The following is a 17,056-nucleotide window of genomic DNA, read 5'->3' on the forward strand; positions in this document are numbered from 1 at the left end:
GAAAGACGATGATGAGACTCAAATACCTGATTGGAGCGACAACTTTAGTCTTTTGTCATGGCAGGAACAGGTTGGCTCTGAGGACGACGGGTGTGATAACACACAGGGTGATGATGATGAGGTTGGAGATCCCACTTACTGTCAACCCACAGTCAGCCAAGAGATGAGGTCAGCAGAGGAGGTGGAGGAGGATGCTAGTGACGACGAGGTCAGGTTGCGCCTTCCTGGACAGAGACGTAGTACTGGAAGCACGTCAACAACTGCATCCTCAAACACAACTCTGCCTCTGACCACAAGTCGTGGTGGCTCTTCAGGTCGCATGGGTGCTAAGCCTAGCATAGCCTTTCCATTTTTTCAGATCGATAAAGATGACCCAACTTGTGTTATCTGTAACATTTGTCAGCAAAAGCTAAGTAGAGGCCAAAAAATACATAGTTTGAGTACTTCATGCATGAACCGGCACATGGACATGAAGCATAAGTTGCAGTGGGAAGCTCACTGTGCTACAATGCGGCCTAGCCGGCTGGGCCAACCACCGTCTGCCCCATCTTGTGCATCCACGGCCTCTTAATCCTCTGTGACTGGGGGAACAGCAGTCACACCTGTTTTGGGACGCAGACCTGTCACCTCTTTACCCGCAACAGCCAGCGTGATTGGCAGGTCATCATTTTCTTTGGAGGTGGTAACACCAGCTGGTGTTGAGCGCTGTCCGACATCGATAGCACCACCTTTGGATCAAGGCAACCTAACATGTCCGCCTGCATCTTCCTCACAGACCAGCAGTTTGCCGGGGACACCCTTCTCAACCCCGTCTAAGCACAAGAGCCAGCCCTCGGTCCCTCAGATGTGGACAAGTAAAAGACCATTTCCTCCTAGCCATGAGAAAGCTAAGAGGTTGAATTTCACCATCTGCAAGCTCTTGGCTACAGAAATGCTTCCTTTCCGCCTGGTGGACACAGAGGATTTTCGAGACCTTATGTCCATCGCAGTGCCCCAGTACCAGATGCCCAGTCGGCACTACTTCTCAAAGAAAGGTGTGCCTGCACTCCACCAGCATGTCGCACACAACATCGCCGCTTCTTTGAGAAACTCTGTGTGTGACAGGGTGCATTTCACCACAGACACTTGGACGAGTAGGCATGGACAGGGGCGTTACATGTCGCTGACTGGGCACTGGGTAACTATGGTGACAGCAGGTCAAGGGGCTGCTGTCCAAGTCTTGCCGTCCCCACGAGTTGTGCGTCAATCCTCTTTATCTCGAAGTTCCTCCACTGCTTCTGCCTCCTCAACCTCCTCTCGGTCCTCCACCTGCACCCAAAGCCTGTCTGGTCATGCCACAAGCTTTCTAACTGCGCAGAAGGGATCCTGCACACCTCCTTACTATGCTGGCAGTAGGGCTCAACGTCATCAGGCGGTTTTTACTTTGAAATGTCTGGGAAATGTGAGTCACACAGCTGAGGAGTTGTGGTCAGCTCTGGAGAACCAGTTTCATGAATGGTTGTCTCCACTGGACCTGAAACCAGGGAAGGCCATGTGCGACAATGCTGCAAACCTGGGTGCGGCCCTTCGCCGGGGCAATGTCACACACGTGCCTTGTATGGCTCACGTGTTGAACCTGGTTGTCCAGCAATTTTTAACCCACTATCCCGGACTAGATGGCCTTCTGCAAAGGGCACGGTCGCTGTGTGCTCACTTCTGCCGTTCGCATCCCGCAGCTCAGCGACTTACATCTCTACAGAAGTCGTTGGGCCTGCCACTTCACCGGCTAAAATGCGATGTGCCTACCCGGTGGAATTCAACTCTGCACATGTTGCAGCGACTGTAGCAGCACCGACAAGCCCTGGTGCAATACGTTCTGACGTATAGCCTGGGCCAACGAGATCCAGAGGTGGGGCAAATCACGCTGGAGGAGTGGTCTCAGATCAGGGACCTATGCACCCTTCTGCACAGTTTTGAAATGGCGACGAAGATGTTTAGTGCTGACGATGCCATTATCAGCATGACTATTCCGGAGATTTACATGCTGGAGCACATGTTAAACAGAATTCGGAGTCAGGTGGTGGCACAAGAGAAGGTGGAGGAAATAGAGGAGGAGGAGTTGTATGCGGAAGGGCTAACATCTGCAAGGTCCAGACGGTCGGTAGCACCAAGGCGGCAGGCATGTGAGGGTGGGGGAGATGGTTTTACCAGGGCGCATGGTAGCAGCCAAACTAGTGAGGAAGGTGCAGAAGCCCAGGAAGAAGTGGAGGATGAACTGATGGAAGACTCATCAGAAGAGGGAGACCTTGATCACATTTCTGTTGTGCGAGGTTGCGGGGAGAGGACAGAGGAAGGAAGCATGATTGTTACCTCGCCGCCAACACAACAGGGACTTGGTGCTCCTGGATGCGCAAGACACATGAGTGCCTTCTTGCTGCACAACCTGCAACATGACCCTCGAATTGTGAGAATTAGAAATAATCCTGACTACTGGGTTGCCACACTGTTAGATCCCCGGTACAAAAGTAAATTTGCAGAAATTATTCCTGCCATAGAAAGGGATGCAAGCATGCAGGAGTATCAGCAGAGACTGTTGCAGAATCTTACATGTGCTTTTCCACAAAACACCAGCGGTGCACGTAGTGAATCTCACAGTTCCAACTTGCCAACTGTGGGACCGTCGAGTGTTCAGCACTCAAACCGTAACAGAAACACAGTATCTGCTGGTAACATCAATTTTGCGGAATCATTTCACCACTTTTTTAGCCTATCCTTTGCAAGGCCACATGAGACAAGAAGTCTCACACATAGTCAACGCCTAGAGACGATGGTACAGGAGTATCTCCAAGTAAACATTGAAGCCATGACTGTGTCACTAGACCCTTGCTCTTTTTGGGCTTCCAATCAGGATAAATGGCCGGAGCTCGCCACTTGCGCCTTGGAGATCTTGTCATGCCCCGCAGCCAGCGTTCTGTCTGAACGTGTGTTCAGCGCTGCTGGTGGTGTGCTGACAGATAAGCGCACTGATAATGTAGACAGACTCACGTTCATAAAGATGAAGAAATCATGGATCCGAAACGACTTTTCTACCCCTGTGTCATCCTGGGGAGAGTAAAAGCTTGATGATTTGTTAAAATCACCTCACCTACCATTTTAAGCTTTAAAATTACTAATCATGTTTATCTGTATCTTGGCTGGAAAATAATTTGGGCTTTGTAGCAGTGTGCAGTTTTGATTCTATTAGGCCATCTATACTAAGCTCCACCAGATATAAAATTACTAATCATGTTTATCTGTATCTTGGCTGGAAAATAATTTGGGATTTGTAGCAGTGTGCAGTACTGATTCTGTTAGGCCATCTATACTAAGCTCCACCAGATTTAAAATTACTAATCATGTTTATCTGTATCTTGGCTGGAAAATAATTTGGGCTTTGTAGCAGTGTGCAGTACTGATTCTATTAGGCCATCTATACTAAGCTCCACCAGATTTAAAATTACTAATCATGTTTATCTGTATCTTGGCTGGAAAATAATTTGGGCTTTGTAGCAGTGTGCAGTACTGATTCTATTAGGCCATCCATACTAAGCTCCACCAGATTTAAAATTACTAATCATGTTTATCTGTATCTTGGCTGGAAAATAATTTGGGCTTTGTAGCAGTGTGCAGTACTGATTCTATTAGGCCATCTATACTAAGCTCCACCAGCTTTCAAATTAATAATAATTATTAGCTGCATCTAGCCCGGAAAATAATTTTGGGGCTCCTAGACGCGCAAGACACATGAGTACCTTCTTGCTGCACTACCTGCAACATGACCCTCAGATTGTCAGAATTCGAAGTAATCCTGACTACTGGGTTGCCACACTCTTAGATCCCCCACACTCTTCGATCAACCTTTTCATTTTAATAAAGAACAAAAAACTGGTCTTTATTGAAATTATAAGCATTAGCAGGTTAGTAGAAATTGAAATCAAACAGTTTTCAACTCTAAACTTTATTCTAGGTGATGTTACATTTGCACATAGGACCCCTTGTTCGAAAGGAGATTCTGAACTCTCTCGTCCATTGAATTTGTCAGGTTTTGGATGGTTTCTGCTTCAATTGTTTTGCATGAGGACAGAATACCCTCCCAGAGCTGTTGCTTAGATGTGAACTGCCTCCCGCCATCATAGACACTCCTTTTGATGATGCTCCAGAGGAACTGAAAGGGGTTGAGGTCAGGAGAGCATGGGGTCACACCATAAGTTTGTCCCCTTTTATGCCCATATCAGCCAGAGATGCAGATGTGTTATGTGCAGCATGAGACGGTGCATTATCATGCATGAAAATGATCTTGCTGTGAAATATACGGTTCTTCTTCTTGAACCATGGTAGGAAGTGCTGTTTGAGAAACTCCACATACATTATGGAGTTCATCTTTACCCCTTCAGGGATACTAAAGGGGCCGACAATCTCTCTCCCCATGATTCCAGCCCAAAACATCACTTCACCTCCTCCTTGTTGGCGCTGTAGCCATGTTTGCGTGGGGTGTCCATCAACCAGCCATCCTCCACTCCATCCATCTGGACCATCGAGCATTGCACGGCACTCATTGGTGAACAAAACAATTTTGAAGTCAGTCTTCATGTATTGTTTGGCCCACTGGAGCCGTTTCTGCTTGTGTGAAGTGGATAGAGGAGGTCGACAGGATGGCTTACGCACAGCTGCAAACCTCTGAAGGACTCTGCATCTTGTTGTTCGGGGGACGTTGGAGGCACCAGCTGCTTCAAAAACTTGTCTTCTGCTATGACAAGGCTTTTTTGCCGCTGCTCTTTTAAACTGACGTAACTGCCTGGAGGAAAGAGTCCTCAATTTTCCCTTATCAGCACACACACGTGTGTACTGTGAATCAGCTACATACTTCTTGATTGTGCGATGATCAGGATGAAGTATCTTGGCAATGTTGATTGTAGTCATGCCTTGACCTAAACACTCCACAATTTGTTGCTTCTCAGCAGCCGACACATCCTTTTTCTTTCCCATTTTGGCAGAAAATGTAGGCTGCCTAATAATGTGGGACAGCCTTCTTAAGTAGTCTTGTCTTTCATTGGACACACCTGCCAAACTAATTAGCACAGGTGTCTGCAATTGCTTACAGTGATATAAAGAGCCCTGACACACATCACCATCAATGAGTTTAACTGACAAACAAACAAATTCTTCCCTTATCACTCCTAAACACTTTTTGCATAATAATTTGGAACACAGTGTACATGTGCTTTTCCACAAAACACCAGTGGTTCACGTAGTGAATCTTACAGTTCTAACTTGCCAACTGTGGTCTGTATGGAGTTGTTCAATAAAGGGCCCAAAATTAAGATAACATAGACGGGAGAGGTCTCTATGAATAGGAATTCCTAAGTATTTGATACCCTGTGAGAGCCAGGCAAAGGGAAAGTTGGACTGGATGGAATCCTGTATGGATTTGGGGAGGAAGACATCGAGGGTCTCAGACATCGCTGCATTGATTTTAAAATTTGACCATGTAACAAAGTGATCTATTTCAGCCATAACAGCAGGGATGGATATATGTGATTGAGTGATATATACTAGGACATCATCAGCAAATGCAGAGCACTTGTACTTGGTGCCTCCCACCTCAATCCACCTAATATTGGGATTATGGCGAATTGATGAGAGCCGGTGCTCCGTCACTAGGATGTATAAGAGAGGGGACAGAGGACATCCGTGCCTTGTCTCATTGGTGATTACGAAAGGTGATGAAAATGTTCTGACGCACCCCCTGGGCCTTGGGACACCCGGAGCCGGACCGTTTTTGGTGGATGCTGGTGGTTGTAGTCTCCGTGGCGGCAACCCGGTTCCGTGGCTCAGGGCGGTCAAACCAGTGGCGGAACTATTTATGTGGTTTTGATGTTTAAATGTCCAACTACGCCACCCGTGGATTGCGGTCAGACTGAACCGCCGCTGCAGGGCAGACCGCTGAGGCTGGTGTTGTGGGTGCAGCAGAGCGTAGCATAACTCCCCACGGGAGGAGAATAGCCTCAGGACAGTGTATGCGGAGGATGGGGGTGATGGTGCAGGGCAGCAGCAGTAACGACACGGAGTCAGTGATGCAGTCCAGGGCCTTTACTCAGAGTTCTTATTATCCAGACCACTTCTGCAGGTAACGGCTGCCCACGTCGTACTGTGCTCACCAGGTGAGGGGCTCAGACAACTCCCAGATAACTTTGGAGCGCTTCACAGGACCCCCTTTGTGTGTCTTTTGTCTGGCCTTTCTTACCAACACTTCTGTCCGGCTGCCTCGGGCCTCCTCTTGGTAAACTTGGCGCCAGTTTCCCTGACCCTATGTGGTGCCTTCCTAGCGGGTGTAGCGAGGGGCTGCGCCACATAAAATGTCACAGCCTCCGGTTTCTAGCTGAGGGTCGTTTCCCGCCTCCACTAGTTTCGGGGACCGGTCTCCCCCTTTGGCCTGACCCCTCCACGCAGGTGGATTCGGGCGTGCGTTGGCGACTCGCCCGTCCGCACCCATGGGATCCCTTCATTCCTCGTTCCTGGAGCCTTCTCCGCTCCTCTTCCTTCCTTCTCCCTCTTCCAGGCCTGGGCCTCTGTTACTAGGCCCGCATCCGGAGCAGAGCTCATGCAGAGCCCCTGCTCCCTGTCACTTCTGCTCAGACTTCTCTGCACTGAACTAAGATGGTGCCCACCTTTTATACTCCCTTCTCAATGCACCCAGGAACTGCTTCCTCCCTGCTCCTGCACTACAGGGTTCCCCTTCCTCGGTGTTCCCTCCCCCTACTCCAGCCAGGGACAGGGACTGTCGTGCCCATCTCAGGGGCATATTGGTCGCCCTGCCCCACGGCAATGTGGTGTAATGCATGCAGGTGTCGGGGTCCTGATCCACACTCCATCCTTACCTGAGAGTGAGATATCACACCTCTAGGTGAGGTGCAATACCTCTGTAGCAACCGAGCCCTCGGGGTGCTACAGTTCCATTTATCTTCAGCCTAGGTGACGTATTGCGATACAGGGCCGTGATTTTGGCTATAAAAGGGTCCCCTAGACCCCTACCCCAAGCTTTTTAAGAAAATAATATATGGCGTGCCAGGAGACTCTATGGAATGCTTTCTCAGCATCCAACGAGAGTATCTAATTACAAATTTTTAACTGCATCTAGCCCAGGAAATACTTTGTGCCTAGTAGCAGTGTCTGCTAGTCAGCGGATTAACCCAGCTGTTAAGCAAGCTACACCACCTGTAGTTTGGACACTTAATTTTATCAAAGGAAATGCTTCGAGACCCCGGGATACTCAGTGAAGAGCATCAGGAGGCACCCCAAGGCATAGGGGCTGGGACTGGCGGTAGGACGCCTTGCGGTGGACCGCCGAGCTCGATCATTATAAAAGCTTTTTAACTGCAGCAGCTTTAGTGGACGCTACTGGAGCTGGAATTACGTGGCTGCTGGCATGAGACTTGCCCTCCAATAGATCCTTGTAAAAGGATTTAAAGTGTATTCATTCAAATTAGAGAGACAATTTAAATTAAAAAGCTTAGACCTGCCTCCACCACAGGGGGGCTCGCTCGACCCACCAGCGGACAGGCACCAGTATTGGGAGAGGGGGGCTGGCCGTCAGGGTCCACCGCAGCTCTGGCACAAAGCCGGCGACACGGAGGTCGCACGGGCAGGAACGGACAGGCCATGTCGGCTTCGCACTTTTTCGGTTTTAGAAGGGCATGACATGCCTATATCTGTGTCTCCCCCTCATTTTACTACTCCACCTCTTTTCTTTTCGCATGACTATATGTACTTGTCACTTTTCCATGTGTTAGTTGTGTCTTCTGAGCAGTTTGTCAGCTTTTGGACACCTTTGAAGGTGTTTTCTTTGTGTTTCTATGTGTTTTTGTTTGCATGCCATTAGTTTTAACGGTGTTCGAAGGTGTTCGACGAACAGTACGACGAACAGTTAGGCGAACATACGGGTGTTCGACGAACCGAACCGAACTCGAACACTACGGGGGTGGCTCAACACTACTCAAGACAGCTTAAGGTACGAGTATGTGAACACGTTCTGGGAATCGAGTCAGCACGCTAAGAATCGGATATTACTATCCTTAAAACTATCCCCAAACATTTCAAAATGTACCACAATTGTGATACATTTGGATTTTTGGTACGAGGCATTGACAAAATTACAACAAATATAAGGGGAGGTATGATTAATGAATTACTAGCACAACGCGAAACCCGTTGGATATGGACATTAAAAACTGTCCAGCCCCTTGGTCTACATAAAAATATCAGCTAAACCCCTTTTCTCTCATCGCCATTGTGTCCCCATAATTTTAATTCATTGGTTTTATGTTTCAGCTGGGTCCCATCGTTTTTAATCATGTTTCATGTTTGTTGTGTCTAATTTCTTTTTATTTTTTCTATTCTTCCATCTAGACAACTCCCACAATCAGCTCCATATTAGACAGCGAGTCCCCTCCGGATACACGGCGTGAAGATTATGATGATTGTGAAACTTCTAATAATCAAATTTTTGGATTTTTGTGATTGAAAGGACACTGATAATATCATTGCGGTAATACATGTATGATGAAGCACTTACCTTGTTCCAGTTTCTTTCTTCCTTTCCGACTTTCCTCCCCCCTCCCCCCCCTTTTCCTCATTCATTTTATCTTCCCTACTTGCTTAAAGATCATGACGACTATGAAGCATCTAATAACTAACTTTTTTGTATACACTTTTTATTTTTTGTCAATGAAAGGACACTGACAAGATCATTGCAGTAATATATACATGACTTACCTCTTTCCTGCTTTCTTCCCCTCTTCAACTTCCCCATCTTTTCCCCCCTTTTTCCCTTCCTCTTCTTTCCCCACTTTTCTCACCTTGTCCTTCCCCCTTCTTTCTCACACTTCCCTTTTTCACTTTCCCCCTCTTCTCCACCTTTCTTTCTTCCCCCCTCCCCCCTTTTCCAATTTATCATGCTTATTCCCCAAGTAACATATCCCACATATCTATAAGTTAGTAGACTGCATAATTTATAATAATGAGTAATGTGAAGATTGAATTTGCAGCCTATATTAACTTATATACTATATATAACTATGTGGGATAAGATTTTGCAAAAAAGTATACGCTTGAGGTACAGGTTGGTTTATTTCTTTTTTAACCATGAGTTAAATACCTGTGACCGTTACATTGCTTCCCACAGTCTGGGCTAGCAATGTATATGTCCATTTGATGGGGAGTGTGCATGATGGCCGCGTCCCCTGGGCGTGTCTCTTCGGCCGCGTCTAAGAGTGGTCTGCCGTGTCAGACTACATAACCAGTCATGTGACGGGTCACGTGCTCGCGACGCTGCCTGCCACGTGACGCGGTCACTGTGGCAACTTGGGGATGCCAAGGCACGTCATGCGCCATGTCACGCCCCTCAAAACCAATTGGCTGTTGTGGGATATACAATCATTTTCCTATTGGGCGCCGCTCACTTTTAAACTTGGACGCAATACAATGACGCCACCCCCAGACGAAGGCTGGACGCCGAAACGCGCGTCGGGGTGGACGCCATTGCAGAGCAGCAGATCCATCTCCAGACTGTACCATACATCACATATAGACCCTTGACAGCACGTCATAATATATGGACACACACTCCACCAAGCAATTTGTGCTCCACTCACAGCTTGATGTCAGTCAATTGAAGTGCCTAGGATTCTTTTTGCATTTCACCTGCTTACATTTTTACAGCAGGAAAATGGTGTGAGTACACCTCTGAACACCAGCACCATGCCATCTACCGTATATTGATGTGTATATATATATATATATATATTTATATATTTTTGTATCCTATTTACGTAGGCACGCCAGGCAAGTGTTATTTCACACACTTGACTATCATCATCCTACATTTCTGCTGTGGCGCCCCTTTTTGTGTCTGCTTTTATTCCCCTGCTTACCCACTGTATTGTCATTCACAATTATTGTCTTAAACAAATAAGATTTGCCTTATTCACATTGGACCGTTTTTCAAAGTTTTTTCTTTTGGGTTTTCCTATTGCATTCGATGGTCCACTTCCATACATGTCCACAATTGGGTCAATATTGGCAATCAGTACACACATAGGTACCTTTTAATATTATTTCCATGTACCCACTTCTTTTATCTCTTGTTTATATGTACTTTCTAAGATACCAACTAGGTATATAGTAACATACAGCAAGTACAAAATTGAGTGAGTGAAAATAGACCATCCCTTTATGATTGCACTAATCTTATGTAGTGTGACGGTGTGTAAGTGCAAGGAATATCTCAAAAGTCACTCTCACTGATTTCATTCCTGTTGAGAAACTTAAAAACACTCACAAATTAATAAAAACAGATATAGTTATATTATAATTTCCTGTCCAATTAACTAACTTGTCTTGAAGATGTATTCTCGTGTTATTAAATTGCTTTAGTTAGTTTGCAATTGACTTGCTTTTTCTACCTACTTTCAATCTCCTACAATGAGAGCTTTTATTTTACATAGTGCACAGCTTGTTTACATGGAGCTTGACCACCAGAGACTGGCCAAGTGTGCAAAGTAGTTACAATCCAGGAGAGGAGTTTACTCCTTTCATATCAGTCTGCTCTTTCCAGACCATTGATATATATGTAGCGGTTAGATGCTCACTTACCTCCCCCTATCAGTTCCTGACAAAACTCTCAACAGCCCTTGAGAATCACAAACCCCCTCCCTTCTGGCCTCCAGTTTTGGAAGTTTCCAGAGCAGTTCTCTTAATCATGGCTCTCACTCTCCTGAGCTGTGTGCTTATTCAAAATCCCTGTTATCTCTTTATGCAAATATAGTGATAACAATGTAGCCTAAGAACAAACACTGACAGACTATTAATATGTAGTATTAAAATGAAGCTACTCAGTAGAACTGAAATTCAAAGAGGAGCATCTCTCACCCAAACAACCAGGAAGTAAAGAGAGACTGCATAGCTTTGAGCTGCTCATGAGATAATTTGAGAATACCTTTTTAAATTTTGAAAATAGTCATAATTAACTTGTGTCCTTCAAAATACTGCCTTCTGCTAGAGTTGTGCAAAAAAATTTACAGCACCAAGGTCTAATGGTTATGTTAGTAATCTGTGATCACTGGACTAAGGCTCTGTGAACCTCCTCCTACCTGCCGGCATCCCTAGCACCACTTCTGTTTTGTAGGCTTAGCGCCATGTTGTGTGTGCGCAACATGCTGCAATGATAACATTATAACAGGTTTATAGTCAGAATTGGTGCGGTGTATACCAGAATTAAGGAGAAGGTTTGCAGTGCTTTGGTTCTGTGGCCATGAATTTAGCTGAACCAGGGTTGCTCAACTCTGCTTTTTTACCAGAGGTTTTGGACACTGGCTCTACAGTGAAATAAGTAAAATTTACAATTTTTAAACAAAATATTTAACAACCCCCCCATCTCAAACATTTACAACTTATTGCAAATACTTCTTGAATTGTAACTTATATTTGGAAATGGTCAGGAAATTGTGCGTACTAAGTACATTATTAACACAATTATTCCTATGGTTTCTCTACTTTGCGGGTAGGGTTACTAAACTAAATGGGAGTCTATACACACACATTGCCTTCATTAAAGCTGCCCCAAATTTACAAAAAAGAAAGAGAAGAAGATAAAAGACATTCAGCATAATTACCATCCAGAAAATTCCTGGAAGACAATTTTATTTATTAAAATTTTCAGCTTTTTAAAATTTCCAACCCATCAAAGCCTACTGTCTTCTAAAGAGATCAAAGATTGAATTTTTACACGCTTTTTAAAGCTACAGGCAGTTATCTTCCAATGATCTTCCAGTACGTAAAGCGTTAGTGCACCTAAGGAATATCAAGATGTTAAACTAAACTTTGTAACTTAAGAGAAGATTTGACTGTAAAATAAGAACCTTAAATCGATGCTGTGGACATCAGAACATGGATGGTGGGAGCTAAACATATTTGTACTATGTACAACTCATTTTTTAGAAATTGCATTATAAAATATTGAATGAACATAGAAAGAAAGTCCTAATTTCTTTTTAGCAGAACCTAAATTAGACTGGAAGGCTAAGAACGTTCCTAACTTTTTGCTGCTAAATTAGCAAAATATGTAGTATCTGATCTGGGATCTAAGGGATAATGTTTCTTCTTGTGGAGTGTGTCATGCCTGGCATGCCAGTGTGAGGAGGCCTATAAGCCATACAAAGCTCCTCTGGCACTAGAGTTCAAGTCCTCCTCCTTTCTGAATAGGCAAATTGCATATTTAATTTCCCAGAAGAGCATTGCATGGCTTATAAGCCTCCTTACATTGGCATGCCAGGCACATCACATACCTCTCCACAAGGAGAAAAGTTGTCCCTTAGATCCCAGTCAGAGGTCTCTCATACAGCCAAATCAGATCTCATGCCGTGCACTGTCGAGGGGGCAACACCGCAAAATACTCTGTCAGCAAATTGAGATTCTGGTTTGGCTTTTAGTCTAAGCCATGAGTGAAGGCTCGTTAAAGGGTCGATATTGACTTTTAGCATTACTACTTCCAATAGGTGGCAGTACAGTTCAAGTCCTCTACCTCTCTGAAGAGGAAAATTGCATAAGCATATGTAGTATCCTAGAAATAAATTAGAGTCAAGACATTTTGTTCTTTTTTTCCCCTTGTCCTTTCTGATGTCCGTGGCTTTCCATTTCCTGTTGAGGCGATTTCTTAGAGCCAATGGAACTGTTATATCAGTCGGAGGCCTAATAAAGGTCCCTGTGTCTGTAATGTTTGTACACCTTGGAAAACCAGGCTGTGACTTTATACTAGAACACTAATTTTACAATATATGGCAATTCTACAGTATTCAGTGTATCGGACAAGAATTCAAGTGATTCCAGGCTCAAGTCTTTTAAGGAGACTTGTAAATAAATATAAAACAATATACTTTTTATTACTGTAGAAAAATATGTAAAAGTTTACTTTTTTTTCCTGGACCCATGTAACAAAATAATAATAAAAACAAGACATTATTTTGGACAGTTACATATACCAAAATACAACATACCAGAATATTTATTAATTTAGACAGATGAAATGCAAAAAAAACAAAAAAACCAAAACAAACTGACTGTTTTTGGTCACTTCTCACAAAAAAATTAAATAAAAATGAGTTCAGAAATTTGTATGAAATCCAAAATGATATGAATGAAAGGGTATAGATTGTACTGCAATAAAAGGGTATAGATTGTACCGCAAAAATCAAGCTTTGATACAACTCAATCCACCGACAGAAAAAAAAGTTATGACTCTCGGAATAAGGTGACACAAATATATATAAATTCCACAATAGTAAAAACACAATAAACTATATAAATTGGGTAAAAAGTCAGAGAATGCAGCAATCAATCTGATGAATTTATTTACGGCGTAAAGAAAGTATACAAAATGTTTCGATCGTTAGACATTCTTCAGGTCTACAACAAATGGTTAAAATAGATTCAGAGACATTCAAACATAAAGCATATGTGTATCCGGTAAAATTAACGAGATTGAGTGCCGGATTCTTGGACTTTTTATACGTAAAGGGTTGAGACCCTATCCGTGCACCTAGAAACTTTACTAGAGTGCCGTTCTTCTTCCCCACTATATAAATTTGATATCAGCATAATTGTACTGTCCTGTTAAACAAAGGTAAGATGTCCATTTTACCATAAAGTGAAAGTAGAAAACAAACAAAAAGCAATGGCAGAATTGCTGTTTCTTTCTTCAGTCCTACCCCATTTTATTTCCGCTTTTTTAGTACATGGCAAAATCAATGGACTCATTTAAAATTTCAAATCATCCTACAATATAACCAGCCCTAACACTAAAATATGTCTTCTGGAAGGCAAGGAGGAAAAAGTAAGAGAAAAAAAGAAAAATGAAAATGAATGCATCCTCAAGGAGTTAAAGGGGTTGTCCACTACTATTTAAAATATGCCAAAGTGTTTTTATGATGAAAAGCAGCTTCTTTGTAATTACCTCTCACTGCCTTTTCTGCCTGCGAGTGGCGCTATCACTGGCCACTCACAGGCATCAAGTGACCCCAGGCTGCAGCCAGCTCTGACATCCGCTGAAGTCACAACAAGTCCAGGCTGCAGCCGGGGGTCTCTCTCTTCCGCGTTACACTGATCGCTGCTGGGATTTGGGCGGGGTTATCCCCGCGCGTCATAGCCAGCATCGACCACGCGCTCTCCCTCTCCCAATTCATTGGGAAAGCGCGCAGTGGTTGCTGGGTGTGAAGCGGCGGGGTAACCCCGCCCACAACCCTGGAGCCACCGCGGGGACCCCAGCGCTGAGTCACGCCCCTATAGACAGGACGTCAGCGGGGGGGTCACGTGCTGCCTGTGAGTGGCCAATGATAGCGCCACTCACAGGCAGAAAAGGCAGAGGGAGGTAATTATAAAGAAGTTGCTTATCATAAAAAAAAACTCTTTGGCATATTTTAAATAGTAGTGTACAACCCCTTTAAAACACTTATTTCTGGGAAAATGGTGGTGGAAATTTTTCAGTATTTTTCAAATGTTTTACTCTTTTCTGTTTGTAGAGTAGAAGTAGAAGATATAAAAGATGCTCTTGCTGTAATTTGTAGAAAGTAATAGAAGTTGTGCAAATGGTGTGTGTGAATCACTGTATATTTATTATACTTATCCTGTTTATGAGCATATTGTCAACCACAGTGTAGGTAAGACAAAGTGCAACACGAAGGGATGAGGGGAAGGGAGCCCAGACACTAGGGAAAGGGGGAGTGGAGACCACTTGCTGATCTAATATCACCCTGTCTCCCCTACCGTCCCTATATTGGTTCCTCATTAATCGCCAAACATGAAACCTAAGCCCTGTACATCCATAGAGCTAGGCAGGCCCTTGATAGGGAAGGGGGGTGAACACTGTGCAGTCCCCACTAAACGCTAAAGACAACAAGGGAGACAAACACAAGGGGGAGAAACTTAGCTTTAGCAGGCTTCAGAGAGATTACATCAAACGTCCTCCAAAGCACCAGACAGTAAGTAAGCCGACTGCAATAGCTCCAAGCCTTCACAACAGAACATGTGAATATCACCGGCACCTCCCGGCAGCAAACTGAAAGAATTTAAACACTGAGGCCAAGGTCAATCAGAGCAAGAGGGAGGTAGCCACTGGGTCCTAAAGTAAGACAGATTTAAGAAGGCGTCTGTAATGCCAAACAAAGTGACCTTCTGCAACCAGCTGCAGAACGACTGTCTGTTACATCTGACACACCCGTGACACATATCTATACATCTTACATCTAAGAGTTTAACTTTTGGCTCCACTTCAAATTATGTGTGCTTTTTAACTTTATTTAATAAAAGTTGATTTTAAAAAAAAAAAAATTTGCAGATACCCTTGTCCTTGCCCCTTTTTCTGTCTTATTGGTGACTGTGCTTTTGGGACCTTCAATTTTTCCTAAGGTTACAACCTTTGTTCTTATAGCTAGATTACAGGTGAAGCACTACCATAGTAATAAAAAAAACGTTTGCTCTAGCTATAACAATAAAAGATGCTTCCATTCCTAAATGGAGACAATAATGAAGGTTGATCTTGTGAAATATGCAGTGTGCTGAGTGAGCGCCATGCACTATTCTGGTATATGCCTATGTTAATGATGCCATAACTATTGATCTGGGAGGTAAAATGCAACTGCATACCATTAGTAAAAGATCACAGGTTGCAAAGAAAGACAGGTTGTTACTGGGCACTGGTTAATAGTGAATGATCCCAAAAATCAATTGTAAGAGATTATCAAAGCATTTCATCCTTGTTATATTACAGAGCACAACGCGTTTCGGACTGATGTCTTGTCAGGTGAATACACAGAAGCACTATAAAACATTCATATAAAAAAGGTAAGGGACTAGCATCATACAGGGGAAGAGACATGGCAATCAAAATAATGAAACAAGTGAAATTAACAAATTGCTGAAAATTTACTGCAATTGGTCCAAATGGATTAGTCAATTGCAATAAAATACCCATTTGTATTCATCACTGTCCGATTAATGGTTGCAGTTGACACTCTATATCTTTGGAACGTATTGTTTTGCTGACATTCGCCTATTGGGATCATTGTAACAATTTGCTTGGACTTCTCATAATCCTCTCCTGGACTTCTGCAACATGTTTTTATTTTCGCATCAGTCAGGGATTCTGTATTACGCCAAACTATTTATACTGTTTTCTTTTTTTTTTTTCTTTCACAGATGGTTTGGAAGTTGACCAGCAGCACACCAGTTATGCATTTTTTTTATAAATGAGCCAGTGACTGTATGAATTTCCATATTTCCTGCAGCTAATTTTAAGACAGGGTGGAACAAATTGCTATCAAAGTACATTAATTTCATAAAACCGAGTCAAAAGGAATTACAAAAAAAAAATATAGCAAAAGTGACAAACTTTTCAAAGCTTGTAAGTAATATTAAAATAATGTAATTACAGAAACACTCCTGGTAAAAATGATAATCAGTGTTATTCCTATAGCAAGACCTTCAGGTCAGAGCATGAGCACAGGGAACCACAGAAGACCAGAATACACCATCCCCTCAGAACCTGAACAAGGAATTATACAATGTGTCAGTTTTACTCCAGTTTTTCTATAAAATGGTCCCTGTACCTTCAGATGTTGTGAAGTAATGTGATAAACAATGTGATAAATAAATAATCTGTAAACCATTTTATTTATAAATCATGTCTAAATCACAAATGTAATACTCCAAAGTGCCATCCACTTGGTTACCACTTTTTATGTAATTTTCTATCCTCTGCCTGTTGTCAAGTGTAATTCAACTTTAACAGGAGAGAATCCCCAAGAAGTGAGCGTAGGACTTCTGTACAGGAAGTGGAGGAGGGTCTTTATCTCTCTACAGGAAATAGGGGTGTGGCTTTGTCGTTACTTAAAGTGTGTGGGGGGGTGTATTTCTCCTTCTAGAGAAAATGGGGGGTTGGTTTTTGTTTCTCTGACAGCAGAGATCCCAAGACTGTTTGCAGGAATGGGGA

General features: G+C 43.5%; 1 long non-coding RNA gene across 1 annotated transcript in view; it reads left to right on the top strand.

Moving 5' to 3' along the window:
• LOC141171594 (uncharacterized) overlaps nt 1-16,608 on the top strand; it is a 160,445-nt gene extending 143,837 nt beyond the window's left edge. The window contains exons 2-3 of the long non-coding RNA XR_012252356.1: nt 15,836-15,909; nt 16,264-16,608. This is a non-coding gene — a long non-coding RNA (uncharacterized lncRNA). The remainder of the gene's footprint in view (nt 1-15,835; nt 15,910-16,263) is intronic.
• Nucleotides 16,609-17,056: the final 448 nt, after the last annotated feature.

Source organism: Phyllobates terribilis, unplaced genomic scaffold, assembly GCF_046119375.1.
Source record: "Phyllobates terribilis strain yellow unplaced genomic scaffold, ASM4611937v1 Scaffold_12__6_contigs__length_324123572, whole genome shotgun sequence".
Lineage (NCBI taxonomy): Eukaryota > Metazoa > Chordata > Amphibia > Anura > Dendrobatidae > Phyllobates > Phyllobates terribilis.